Below are 13,689 nucleotides of genomic sequence, written 5' to 3'. Positions count from 1 at the left end.
GAGATGAACCAAATTGAGAGCAGTTAGGAGGCAGGACTGAGGAAAGACAGTATTCCGGACATGGGAGGATGGAGCCAAAAGACTGGATTTCATATTCGTAGAACATTAACAAGATCATTGTTACTGGATTGTAGAGTAGATATAGAAGAATAAAGTATATGAAGATTGGAAAATCAGAAAGGGACTCTTCTGTGAGTAGAGGTGGCTTGGAATTGATCAGTTGGAAGACTCCTTCATATAGAGTTGGATAGAAATCTCATCTCCAGCTAGGGCTAAGTAGGAGTGGTCCTGGACTCAACTACTCTCACCCTGATAACAGAATGAAATTACTTTATCTTAATTCCCTGGGTTGGGTCTCTCAGGAGAGAACTTCTCTGAGGAAGTTCCCAAGCTTTCCTCCCAAGCTTCTCCCCAAAGTTTGAGAGAGAGAGAGAGAGAGTAAGAGTTTCGGGGCTCCCCTCATCAGATGGAGCACAAGACTTAACAATCAGGAATGTCTGAGTTAGAATATTGCCTCAAATACTTTCTAGCAGTGTAATGATGCAAAATCAATGACAATCCCTATGTCCCAGTTTCTTTCTATAAAATTGACATAATAATAGCATCTATCTCACACTATTGTGGTATGGATCAAATGTGTTAATATGCAAAACATTCGTAAACTTAAAATATTATAAAAATGCTAGTTATTACTATAAGCTATTTTTGCTCAAATCCTTATTATACTAAAATTATTTCTTATAGTCAATATACTTCAAGAATGATATATATTTCATGGAGAGCAATAATAATAATAGGTATAACATTGATCCTAGGAGTCAAAACAGTTCAATCCAAAAAATATTTAAATATATACATATATATATATATATATAAACATTAGTTAATAACCTTAAAGCACATATATATGTATATGTCTATATATATATATATGTATATTTCATATCTGCCTTTTTTTCAATATAATTTCACAAATGAATTTGAACAAGATTTTATGTGAAAATTTTATATATGCCTCACCCAAATACTTAGGCCAACTATCTTCTATGCACATTTATTTGTATACCAGTCATAGTTCTATAAACTATTTTTTTTTTTTTAAATGAGAGCAATTCTAGAGAAATAGGATAATAGCACTAAACAATTCTGACATGGAACAAGAACTTCAAGCAGTCCATCTTGCCTCCTTTGTCACAATTTAAATCCACCTATCCTGTTTCCATTGTCACTAACAGAAGTTGGCTAATTCCTGAGACTGTCTTGATTAGCATACTTAAGACAGACTCAACCATGTCTTGCTATTGCTCTCAAGAGTACATGTTTTTTTCTAGACTAGGCCCCTCTGTGGTTCCTCCCATATGCTTCCCTAACTTCTCTTGAATTTCCTAAATCTCACCCTTACTTCCTTCTCCCTCTTCCCTCTGACTTTAAAAGTCCTCTTCATTCAAAACATGTTTTCTAATCATATTTGATTTATCCCATAAGCTGCTTCATATTAATAAATTATATCCTTTTTGACTATGATAAATGTCTCGTGAATTCTTCACATTGTAAATTGCTCTCTCACTATCTAGAAACTGGAATTTCTTCAATAGTCAGTTTTATTATAATAACTCCAAAATTGCCAAATCATTGGCTATTATGGTCAATTAATTTATGAGATACAGACATGCTTACAGCAAGAGTGTAAAGCATACATAGACTTCTATATTAAGTACTTATCAGAACTCTAATATATCTAAATTCATTAAGAGATATCTTAAAGTCACAATCAATAGCCAGGAGCCAAATGTATGACAAGCTTTACAAATATTTAACATGAAGGGGGAAAATAACAAAAATGCATTCAAAGCTTAAAATTTTGGATTACTTCAATTTCTGCCTTAAATTTTCAAAAATTACAGATATATCTTGCTATAGCAAGGTCACAAATTTGCAAAAGGGAAGTAGCAAAATAATAATAAAGATGGCTGGAGGCTAAATGACAGTAGGAGTAGGAGGATTATGATCCAAAGTTCTAAGAGAAAGTTAGGAGTGAGATAACATAAAGGGAATTACATAGAATAAAACACACACACACACACACACACACACACACACACACACACATAAAAACACATCTCCTTTTGACCCTTCCTCTCACTCTTCCAAATAAGCTTTTCTTCTCATGTCGCAGATATTTGATATGGTGTTTCTTTTTTTGGGGGGGGATGTGGAAGGGGGATAAATGAGAAGGAATATGCATTCTATCTTAAAATGGGAGGCCATTTCTGTTCTGATATTACCATGGGATCAATATCTGGTACTTAGGCTTTCCTCATTGATTATTATTGTGATTGTTCCTCCCATTACCATCTCTCATCACTTTGTACTCAGAATACTGCATATTGTTGGATGTGAAAGTAATAATAAAAAAAAAAAAAAAAAAAAAAAAAAAGCTCAGAGGTCAAATGCAGACCTATCAATCCTTCTGCTTTTTGTAGAACCCTATGTTTCCCATGGGTGAAATAATCTATGTGGTTCCACTGTTCATTTTGGTCATCCACTCTGTTGTGCATATTATTTAAAGATATGGGGACTAAGCTCAACAATGCTTATAACACGTTGGGGATGAAGGCAAATAAAGAGAATTCAAAAGGGGCAAAACAGAATACATATGCCCCATGAGAAAAGAGCAGCACAACTACAAAGTATACCATATACTCAGCAATGAAGCCTTTATTCACAAAAGGGAAGGTTCACAAAAGCCAAATTGTAATTCTCAGTATGCTGAAAGAATGTGAAGCTTTCATTTGGTTTTCCCAAAAAGGGAGTTAATGTCCCATTATGGCAATTTCTGCATCTGTGAAAGTGAGTAAAATTAGTATTATCATCTTACAGTGTCTGTTGAAGTAAGGGTGATTCAAGGACAGAGGTATATTCTCTCTCTCTCTCTCTCTCTCTCTCTCTCTCTCTCTCTCTCTCTCTCTCTCCCTCTCCCTCCCTCCCTCTCTCTCTCTCTCTCTCTCTCTCTCTCTCTCTCTCTGTCTCTCTCTCTCTCTCTCTCTCTCTCTCTCTCTCTCTCTCTCTCTCTCTCTCTCTCTCTCTCTCTCTCTCTCTTTGTTTTTGTTTTTGTTTTTGTTGTTTTTATTTAAAGCTTATGTTATTTCAGGATAGAGATTTTGGGGACTTGTGGCCCTATAACAAGAAAAATCTATGAACCTATGTTCAGGAATATAAATAAAGTATAGCATGCAATAGGTAATATTTATAAAATGCTAAAGATTTTTACTATCTCCATCCTACCAGACCATATTTGTATTATATGCATACATTTTATGCATATGTTCCAGAATTACTAACAGTTTTATACACAATGCAACTATTTGCTCTCAGGAAAATTTTTTCAGTGTCCATAAGTTCTCCCATTCCAAAGTAGACCCTCATTCTCTATATGGAGTTGCCTGTGAATTGTCACCCATTATCTGAATGAACTGTGAAAAAAACTCCTTGTTTTGTCTTTGGTAAGTACACTAATAGACATATATTAAACATAACCTTTGAAAGTAATTGTGTGAAATTTCTCTAAAACCAGCTAAAAAAATAAATATCCTATTTCAGCCCTGATTTTTATAATTTAAGGCTCTCTTTGCTCTAAGGAAATTCCTTAGTTTTCACTCAATGAAATAGATTTTAGATAGATAGATAGATAGATAGATAGATAGATAGATAGATAGATAGATGTAAAATAATAATATCTGTATAAGTGAGAATCTATTATTTTAATTTTCTAAGAAATGAAGAAAGTTGTTATACATGTAAAATTTTTAAAATATATTTTGATTATAGATAATCCTTTCATATGTGAAAAGCAAAAATGTGAGTTGTGGGAGGAAGAGAAAAAGAGGGAGTATGGGTGGAAATGAGAAGAATTTCATACTGGTGGCAAAATCTCATAAAGTATATAGACTTTCTTCCAGTGCAGGTCAGCAACCAGGTTATATTTAACAGTTTTAGGATTTTGCCCAGGAACCTGAGAAGTTCGATAGTGATAGGAGTTGATAGGATCACATGACTAACATGAATTAGACCAAACTTGAACCCAGTTCTTGACAACTCCTAGAAAATCACTTTTCTTCTCAAGTGGATGAGAATATAAGAATTATGTATTTCATTTAAGGAATTAATGTTATTATTATTTCATGTTGATGTTGAGGCAATTGGGGCTAAATGACTTGCCCAGGGTCACATGGCTAGGAAGTGTCAAATGTCTGAGTTCAGATTTGAACTCAGGTCCTCCTGACTTCAGGACTAATGCTCTATCCACTGCACTACCTAGCTACCCCTATTATTTTCAGTATATAGTGATCTCTGTTATAAGTTCATTTTGAAACAAAATTATTCATTAATATACTTCAATCTCTTAGAGGAGTATAAATTTCAATTTTTAAAAATTGTGAAATTATTTGACTTATGAATATTGAGTCATCTTTCCTTTGTGAGAGTTTAACAAAAGACATGTTGCATATTAGTATAGCTCACTGTGTATGTTTACCAAATTTCTAGGAAAAATCTAATTTCTTTCTCTAATAATTATAATTTAATACTTTTTTCTCAAATTACTATGTCTATATATAATTTCCTTATTTTAAAACTAATTTGACATTTTTGTTGTTTTTTAATTTATTTGCCCTTTAAAGGTTCTACAGGGACATTCAATGACTATGATCGAACATCTATTTCACTTTTTCATGAGGTAGAATAAACATTTTCTATGCTTCAAAAATAGCAAAGATACAGAAGAGTATAAGTGATTATATTGTGATGACAAGCTAAACTCAGAATAAGTTGGAATACTATAGTACTTTTTTTGTTGTTGTTATTCTTTAGCTGCTGTTACTCAGTTTCTTTCCATGAACCTTTTCCAAGGTGAAAAGAGGAAAGGCTGTGGGAGTTATCCAGTATCATCTGAAGCAAGGAATTAAAATATTTGAGGGCACTTTCCAATATAGAGAAGTAGAAGGAAGCAAGAAGTACTGAAGAAGTAGAAATAGAAGAAAGAAGAAAGATATATATGCATATAGGAAAAGTGAAAAAAGAAACAAAAATCTCATCAAAGGAATACTCTACTGCAACTGTTAATTCAGGCTGAAAGCAAAATCATAATGAGATTGGCAGGACAAAAAGGCTTTATACAAAGGGTGTATCATGCTCTTTACCATTACAACTGTGTCAGAACAATTCCTGAATTCAAGGCATAGTTGAAAATCATTGTCATCACCCACCCAAACTCATAAATAGGAATTCTCATTTCCCTGACAAATTCAGCTGGGGGCAAGGGGAAAGATTTGCAAAGACTCTCCTAGGTACAGTGAAACTAGAAAAAGAAGTAATCATTCTCCCAGAGTCTGGCCTATTACAATAGTCATGATAATGCTAATAGTCTTTTACCTCCATTAGCCTTATAAATTTAGAGGACAATGAGAAATGTAGGAAAGACACTGGCAAAGTGACCTAGGGAAAGTTTATTGTACAGTTGAGACTTGTTAAGTGGTTTAGGGAAGGGCAAGGGAATGGGGACAAGGTAGAATGATTCTTCAGGGTAGAAATATTCCTCTCCCTCTAATAAATCAGCATCCTAGGGCAATACCTTTGTCACCCCAACTTAGTTACCATCTTGTGGATACACAAGTATACTGTTAAACTTATTTCCAAAGGCAATAAAACTATTTTTGTGAGTGAATTAATTTAAAGTTTAAAAAAATGTTATCTTTGAGCAAAGATCATGTAATTAGTCAAGTATATTTGTTAATTACGGAAGATGCTATCACATATTTTATTTATATTTTTTAAGTTATTAGAAAGATCAATCTATTAACTTTGGGCATTTTTTTTTTTTTCAAATATGGTACATAAAACTACTGTTTATTGATTTGGGGACATGGTTACTCATCATAGAATTAGTAACTGTTTTCACCTTTCTTTGTTTCCCTCTTCACATTTGCATTCTACTTTGTCTCAAAAAGATCCTTACTAAATTCTGGGACTTTTCAATACCCATAAATGTGCTATAAGACTCGTGGTTGTTTTGAGATAAAGTAACTATGTTTTCTTTAAAGAAAAAGGCAAACATCTTAAACTACATTTTCTTCCAACAATCATGTCAAAGTATCTCTTTAAAATTGTTGGTGAGAGACAATGGTACTCTTAAGCAGGCATTGTTTTTTTTCATTCCAATTCTTATTTATACCTATCTATCTATCATATTACAGAGTTAGGGAAAACTAAGAGGAGAATAGAAATATCAGGGATTAGAGGCAAGAAAATGAAATTTAAAAGTAGGACTATTAATGGTTAGACAGACATCAGCAAAGACAATTAAATTATGGCATAGTAACTTGGAAAAAAGCAATCTATATGTCAAAGAAACAGTAAAGAATTAGGAGCGATGTCTAAATAGTTGAGAGTGAAATTTGTGCTGACTCATTTCATTAAAAAAAAAAAAAAAAAAAATCAGTTTGCCCTGATTGTGCTGTTATTGCCCCACTCCTTTGTCCTTTGCCATTGGGAATGTGTTGGAGAATAGACCCTGAATTACCATTGAGAGATTGGTGGCGGCGTATGACAAATGTTTGCTGAGATAATTGCCCCTTCTTTTAAGTATTGCCTCTTGAGGTTGCTGTCTCCTGCACTGAACCTTCTTATTTTGTCTACTCACCCAGTGTCCTCATCTCCCTTATCCTTATCTTGTCAGGACTGAGTTATGATCCTTTCCTGGAATTGTGGCTTGTCCATTATCCTTGCCTTCCACCTCCCCTCCCCCTTATCTGCCTTTGTTTCCCCTAACTATAAAAGTCTCTTGAATTAGTTTCTCACTGCTGAATGCTTTGAGACAAGAGCCCCATGCTGCCAACTGGCTTTAGCTAGTCTAAATTCACCACAATTAAAATATTAAAATCCACTCTGTGTCTTGCCTCAGTTTCTCCAGCATTACAATAGCACTATTCAAAAAACATAGTAGCAGCATGTTTTCTTCCCTAATGCTCTTATCCTCAAGCCCATATTGTTTTATATTTAGATGCAAAAACATTGAATGTAATAGGCAGTGTAAAGGGCAATTCTTCTGAAATTACATGCAACTATGTCCCTAGGTGAGAAGTAAAGGTGTTGATGGAATGTGTATGCAATCAAGGACATGTTCATCCTTGCCTAGGATTACAAAGCCCCAGAGTCTTTTGTATAGGATTGTAAAAGTAAAAGTGGAAAACTCACCCCCCCCCCAATTAAATTTATCCAGAAAGCAGAAACAACAAGAAAAAATATTCAGGAAAAGGACTGTAAAAACAGATAGCATTAAAAATTCAGGTAATTTCAAATAAACGAAAGTGTCAGTGAGTCATAAAGTTTGTAAGTTTAAAGGAAAAAAAAAAAAAGGGAGGGGAGGATTATGTTCTGTTAGGCCCAAATTTAAACAAACCTTCGAGTTTTTTTTTTCCCCCCTTTTAATCTCTCAAGCAAGAAGTATTGTCAAGAGTATGTCTTTATCAAAATTTGATCTCAATAAAGTATTTGAAACTTATACTAAATTGTAATTGATTAGTAGTTTTTCTTTGCTTCTCCTAAGAGGATTTGAATTAATAATGATCAAAGTCATATCTATTTGAATGAATGAAATCCCTATGAAAATAGTGAAAATCTATTAAAAAACATACTGGATATAAAACACCTATATCCTGGGCCCTAGGAAAAATAAAAGGATAAATAAGGACAATCCTTCCCTCATGGAATTTATAATCTGGTGGGGGGAAGATGACATGACAGATGCTCAAAAAGCCATAATACCAAAAAAAAAAAAGAAAAAAGACAAAGTATTATGAATCCAAATGAAGAAAAAGGACTGTTTGAAGAAAAAGAGTTTTGAAAAGGGCAATTTTATTCTGCATCTTAAAGAAAGATTAGAATTTCTAGAAAGATTGGGGAGAAAATGCCACTATGCCAGTATGAACTAAAATATGGAGAAGAGAATAACACAAGACATGTACACTGTATTTAATTTAATTTTTATTAGAATACAGGTGTTCTAGTGCTTGATGGAAAAAAAAAAAAAAAAGAGGTATTAACCTGGAAATCTGAGAGGAGTGATATCAAACTGTGGAGACCGTTGAATGTCATTCTAAAGGATATGGACCTTGTTCAGCAGACAATAAGCCATCTTTGGAAGGTGCTAAACAGGAGTGTATCTGACCTCTGTCCCTAAGATCTTACATAGAACTTTGTTTTGTACTTTTCTAATAAATTAACCTTGCATTATCATGTATCTTAATTGTCTTTATTTTTGTTCTACTCTTCTAAGATACCACAAGGTCCAGGAGACTAGATATACTCAATTATTTGCTATTATATCACTTTTAACACATCACAGTGCTCAAATCACATGAGTTGTATAAATATTATAAATATTAAATTCACTGAATAAATAAGTGGTATGAAAAATCCTGAATTTGGGGTTAGAAGGCATGGGTTTCAATATTCCCTTTCCACTTACTAATAACACGATAGACAAGTGGTCTTATATCTCTCCACCTTGATTTCTCATAAAACAATAGATTTAAAAGTGAAAACTTTAAGAAACATTTTTTTCCCAATAGACATATTTCAATTAAAGAAACTGAGATTTATAAAGTTTATGGTTTACCTATGGTCACACACTTGGAAGCAAGATTTGAATACAGATGTTGCTCAGCTCAAGTTCAATCAATATACACTACTTCAAACTTCTCACCTAGAAAATAAAAGGGCTAGATGAGATAATCTTTAAAGTCATTTTTCATATTTAAATTTATAATCCTATTAGTCAATAAGAGATACCACCTTCAGGCAACATTGACAAGGAAATAGAATTTGGGGGCTTGTTTTTTAGTAGAATAAGTAGATTTCTTTACATTATTAAAAATCTTAGATAATTATCTATTCTACTAATTGATAAGGCTGTCTTTTTTTTTTTTTTTTCATTTTAATCAATGTCTGGTTAGCTATTGTAATTGTTACTTACTGATTTATATGATATGTCCTTGCATACCACATACTATTATTACTGCCAACAAAAGAAAAACAGAAAATTTCTGGACCAAAGTCTCTCCCTCCACAACCAATAGAGAAAATGCATGTAAATAGTTGTCATAATTGAGAGATTTCAACTTTCCAAAAAGATAGAATCACTTGATATTTAGCCCATAAAAGGTACTATGCCATTTTCAAAGGTAATAGTTTGTCCAGGACTGTTTATAAGCCAACCTTGCCATTTAATTTTCACATAGCTTGAAATACTGATGGTACTGCTGCTGAAGCCAGATATTAGTACCCAAAGTAAGGCAATGTCTCGAAGCTATAATAAAGATTGAATTCAGTTATTACTAAACAAATCAGAACTAAAAATCATGTTATCAACATACTCTCTATCATCTCTAACTGACAGTCTTTTTAAAATTCATTTCTCTTTGTGAGGTGTGGCATTACCCAGTTGGTAACGTGCCCACTCAGAGTTCAAGAATGTCTGCTAGTATCTATACTTAATTCTTCAGCCTCTGGGTGTGCCACAAAGCATATAGTAGCAATAAGTCCCCAGATCAGATCAGGACATCATGGTAAGATGCATAATCTGATCTTGATTTTCCACCCTAAATTGTCTAAGAAAATCAAATGTTATGTTTTGGGATCCAGTGATGGAGGCTGCTATCAAAAGTCAAGTTATTTCAAAGTCAGATAGGATTTTTTATAACCAAATTGAATTTAAGACATGAAATATGAGTGTTTGTAATACAAAATAGCTCTTTCTTTTCCATAGGGAACAATAAAAAAAAGAAAAATTCCTATACATGTGAAACAAATTAGCATGACTTTTGTTTCTATACCTGTTCTGCCTAGCAGGCAAAGGATATTTGCAAATCTAGATTAGAAAACATAGCATTTCCCAGGACAATTGATCAAGAAAATGATAGTTCAGTAATAAAGTTACCTGTACACTGCCAGCTGTGACTTACTTTTGGAATAAACCATCCATAATGCTAGTTAGATAAGTGTGTTTTATCAACAGAAAACAAATATTCATTTTCTGACCAATTATCACAAACTTCATATTTGAATGCTAAGAAAATATTCTTTCCCAAAAGCTTTATGATATAAAAATGACCATAACAAAATGTTATTGAAATAGAATTTATTTTCATTTAGTTCTAAACAATATCACTGAAAGAACAAAGATTTTAGAATATACCTACTAATAGTTGGAAATATTTTTTCAACACATACAGATTGAACATTTGAAAAATATGTAGTTTACCTTTGACTTTATCATTCCTCTGAATCAGAATCAGCAGTGGATAGCTAAACGATAACAAAAATGACTGGAGATATTCTAAGTGCTTGCCATTTTAAATTTTATGGTCAATAGTTCAAACTGCATGACTAGATATAATTTAGAATTAACCCAACTAACATTATCGCCACCACTCCTATAAAGAAGCTTTCAGTAAAATCAGAGTTCTGTTTTGTTACAACATTTTAGTTGCTTGGTTTCCATTGGCTTGATTCCAAAATACTGCAGAAGGAAAAAAAAAAGTCAAATTCTGTTTATGACAATAATTCTATAGCAACCTTTAAAATAGTCCAAAGATTACTAGTACCATGTGCTTGCAAATGAAAATGGCAACCCTACATCAAGCAATTGTTTTGACATTAGTATAATTTAAGATAACACCAATCCAGATATTTATGAATAAGCAAATAAGTTTTACTATATATTTATGAATAAACAAATAAATTTTACTATATAATCTTCACTCTGCTCTGAACAATGCCTTCTACTTAACTATTTTAACTTCATCAGTATCAGCACTCATTCTACAGAACAAGATTGCAACCTTACTATATCTCACTATACCTTAGTGAGTTGATGTATTTAGAAAAATCACCAATCTTACAGTCAGCATTTTTGATGATGAATCCCTCTACACTTAGCTTCTTTTCTCTTCAGATGAAAAGCATTGTGTAAATGAAACAAATTTTGAAGTTTTTACAAATTCTTAGAATCTGTCAGAAACCATGATACACATACATGGTAATGAAGAATACAAGATCCCATCTATATTACAAGAAGTGAGAGGCTAGCTTTAGCACAGAAAAGTTTTATAATAATGAAGTCAAACTCCAACAGAAAAATCCCTGCCAGCAGTATATCGACTTAGAAAACCACAAATTAAAATCTATTTTGTATTGTATTTTGATTTATTTGTTAAATATTTCCCAATTACTTTTTAACCTGGTTTAGCAACATTCCAGTATTATGGATTTGATGTCTTTTTTTTTTTCCCCACACAATTCTAAAGATACAGTATTTAATGTGTCTAATCTGAATCATACTAGCTTCAATCCTACCTGAAGAGATATATATCTTGAAACAATTTAGGATGCTTAGAAGATTTCTTCTGAGCTACTTCTAAGAGTCAGGGTGGGTAGCACAGAGGGGTGTGCTGGAGCTCATAAGCTCTTTTGTGATCTTATTTTTAAGTTTTCAGTACAAGAATTGACACCTGGAAATTACTAAATATTACAAATCATGATGGCATTTATTGTTTCTTTTATTATTCATTTATAGTTGATTACCTATTCTTAAGAAAGTAGAGTAAAGGTTATTTAAACAGATAAAATTTGAAAGTGTGTCATGCATACTTTTAAAAAATTTTACAGAGAGCTGATTATTAAACATTTACCAGCATACTCCAGGTGGTATCCACAAAATGCTATTACTACAAGAAGGTTTATACTAATAGCTGGGTCATAATTACATTAAGATCTGCTACCTTTTTCAAATATTGCTTATCACCTTTATAATACTAAAAGGACTAAAATGTTCCTTTTCCAGTCCATCCTTCTGGTAAGCCAATCACCCATCCATTACCAGTAAGTTCTTTCCAAGAATTTTCTAATGAAACCAGGCTAGCTATATTTCTAACTCTCCAAGATTTTGCCATCATAAAAGCTACCTTTTGTAATGCAGAATGTTGGAGGGGATGTGGGAAAACTGGGACACCGATACATTGTTGGTGGAATTGTGAATATATCCAGCCATTCTGGAGAGCAATTTGGAACTATGCTCAAAAAGTTATCAAACTGTGCATGCTCTTTGATCCAACAGTGTTACTACTGGGCTTATATCCCAAAGAGATTTTAAAGAAGGGAAAGGAACCTGTATGTGCAAGAATGTTTGTAGCAACCCTCTTTGTAGTGGCCAGAAACTGGAAACTGAGTGGATGCCCATCAATTGGAGAATGGTTGAATAAATTGTGGTATATGAATATTATGGAATAATAAGAAGAAACGACCAGCAGGATGATTTCAGAAAGGCTTGGAGAGACCTACATAAACTGATGTTACATGAAATGAGTAGGACCAGGAGATCATTATATACTTCAACAACAATACTATATGATGATCAATTCTGATGGACGAGGCTTTCTCCAACAATGAGATGAACCAAATCAGTTCCAATAGAGCAGTGATGAACTGAATCAGCTACATCCAGTGAAAGAACTCTGGGAGAAGACTATGAACCTCTACATAGAATTCCCAATCCCTCTATTTTTGTCTGTCTGCATTTTTTATTTCCTTCACAAGCTAATTGTATACTATTTCAAAGTCTGACTCTTTTTTTTTACAACAAAATAACTGTTTGAACATGTATACATATATTTATTTAACTTATATTTTAACATATTTAACATGTATTGATCAACCTGCCATCTGGGGGAAGGGGAGAGGAAGGAGGGGAAAAGTTGGAACAAAAGGTTGTGCAATTGTCAATGCTGAAAAATTATCTATGCATAGATATTTTAAATATAAAGCTATAATAAAAAATAATAAAATAAAATATAAAAATAAAAAAAATAAATAAAAGCTACCTTTCTAGCTTATAATTTCCCTTTGCCACATAAGACCCTTTTTCCCTTTGGTGAGTTCCTTTTGGAGGGAAGTCTCCATTTTAGGGACAGAACCAGAGTTTCTGACTCTCTCAAATTTGGCCCATGTTCCTTCATGTGGGTTCTTTTCTTTCCCTCTTCCACTCCACCCCTACTTTACAGCTGCATTTTGTGTCTCATCATGCCATTTGAACTTAAGCTCCTTGAAAATAAGTACTTTTGGGGCAGCTAGCTGATGTAGTAGATAGAGCACCAGTCCTGGACCTGAGTTTAAATCTGGCCTCAGACACTTAACCCTTCCTGGCTGTGTGACTCTGGGCAAGTCACTTAACCCCAATTGCCTCAGCCAAAAAAGAAAGGAAGGAAGGAAGGAAGGAAGGAAGGAAGGAAGGAAGGAAGGAAGGAAGGAAGGAAGGAAGGAAGGAAGGAAGGAAGGAAGGAAGGAAGGAAGGAAGGAAGGAAGGAAGGAAGACCTGAATCCAAATTCACCATCAGACACTTACTAGCTATGTAAAGCTGAACAAATTTTCAATTTCTTTTGACCTCGGTTTCTTTAACTACAAAATATGGAAGAGAATGTGACCCATTTCCAACTATTTTTGAAAGAGATATTTGTAGAGCATTAATCAGAGAACCAGCCATATAATAGGTGTTTAATAAATGCCTATTCTTTCCTTTTTCTTTCCTCCCTTTCTTGTTTTGTTATTGTTCAGTCATATATAACTCTTTATGATCT

General features: G+C 33.3%; 1 long non-coding RNA gene across 2 annotated transcripts in view; it reads right to left on the bottom strand.

The window, feature by feature from the left end:
* Positions 1-10,523, bottom strand: part of LOC141566253 (uncharacterized) — a 145,358-nt gene extending 134,835 nt beyond the window's left edge. For both annotated transcript variants that reach the window (XR_012489258.1, XR_012489259.1), the window contains exons 1-2: positions 10,475-10,523; positions 8,675-8,761 (exon numbers count right to left, since the gene is read on the bottom strand). This is a non-coding gene — a long non-coding RNA (uncharacterized LOC141566253). The remainder of the gene's footprint in view (positions 1-8,674; positions 8,762-10,474) is intronic.
* Positions 10,524-13,689: the final 3,166 nt, after the last annotated feature.

The sequence above is a fragment of the Sminthopsis crassicaudata genome, chromosome 4 (assembly GCF_048593235.1).
Source record: "Sminthopsis crassicaudata isolate SCR6 chromosome 4, ASM4859323v1, whole genome shotgun sequence".
NCBI classification, from domain to species: Eukaryota; Metazoa; Chordata; class Mammalia; order Dasyuromorphia; family Dasyuridae; genus Sminthopsis; species Sminthopsis crassicaudata.
Note: the sequence above shows the minus strand (reverse complement) of the source record. Positions and strands in the feature narration are given on the sequence as shown.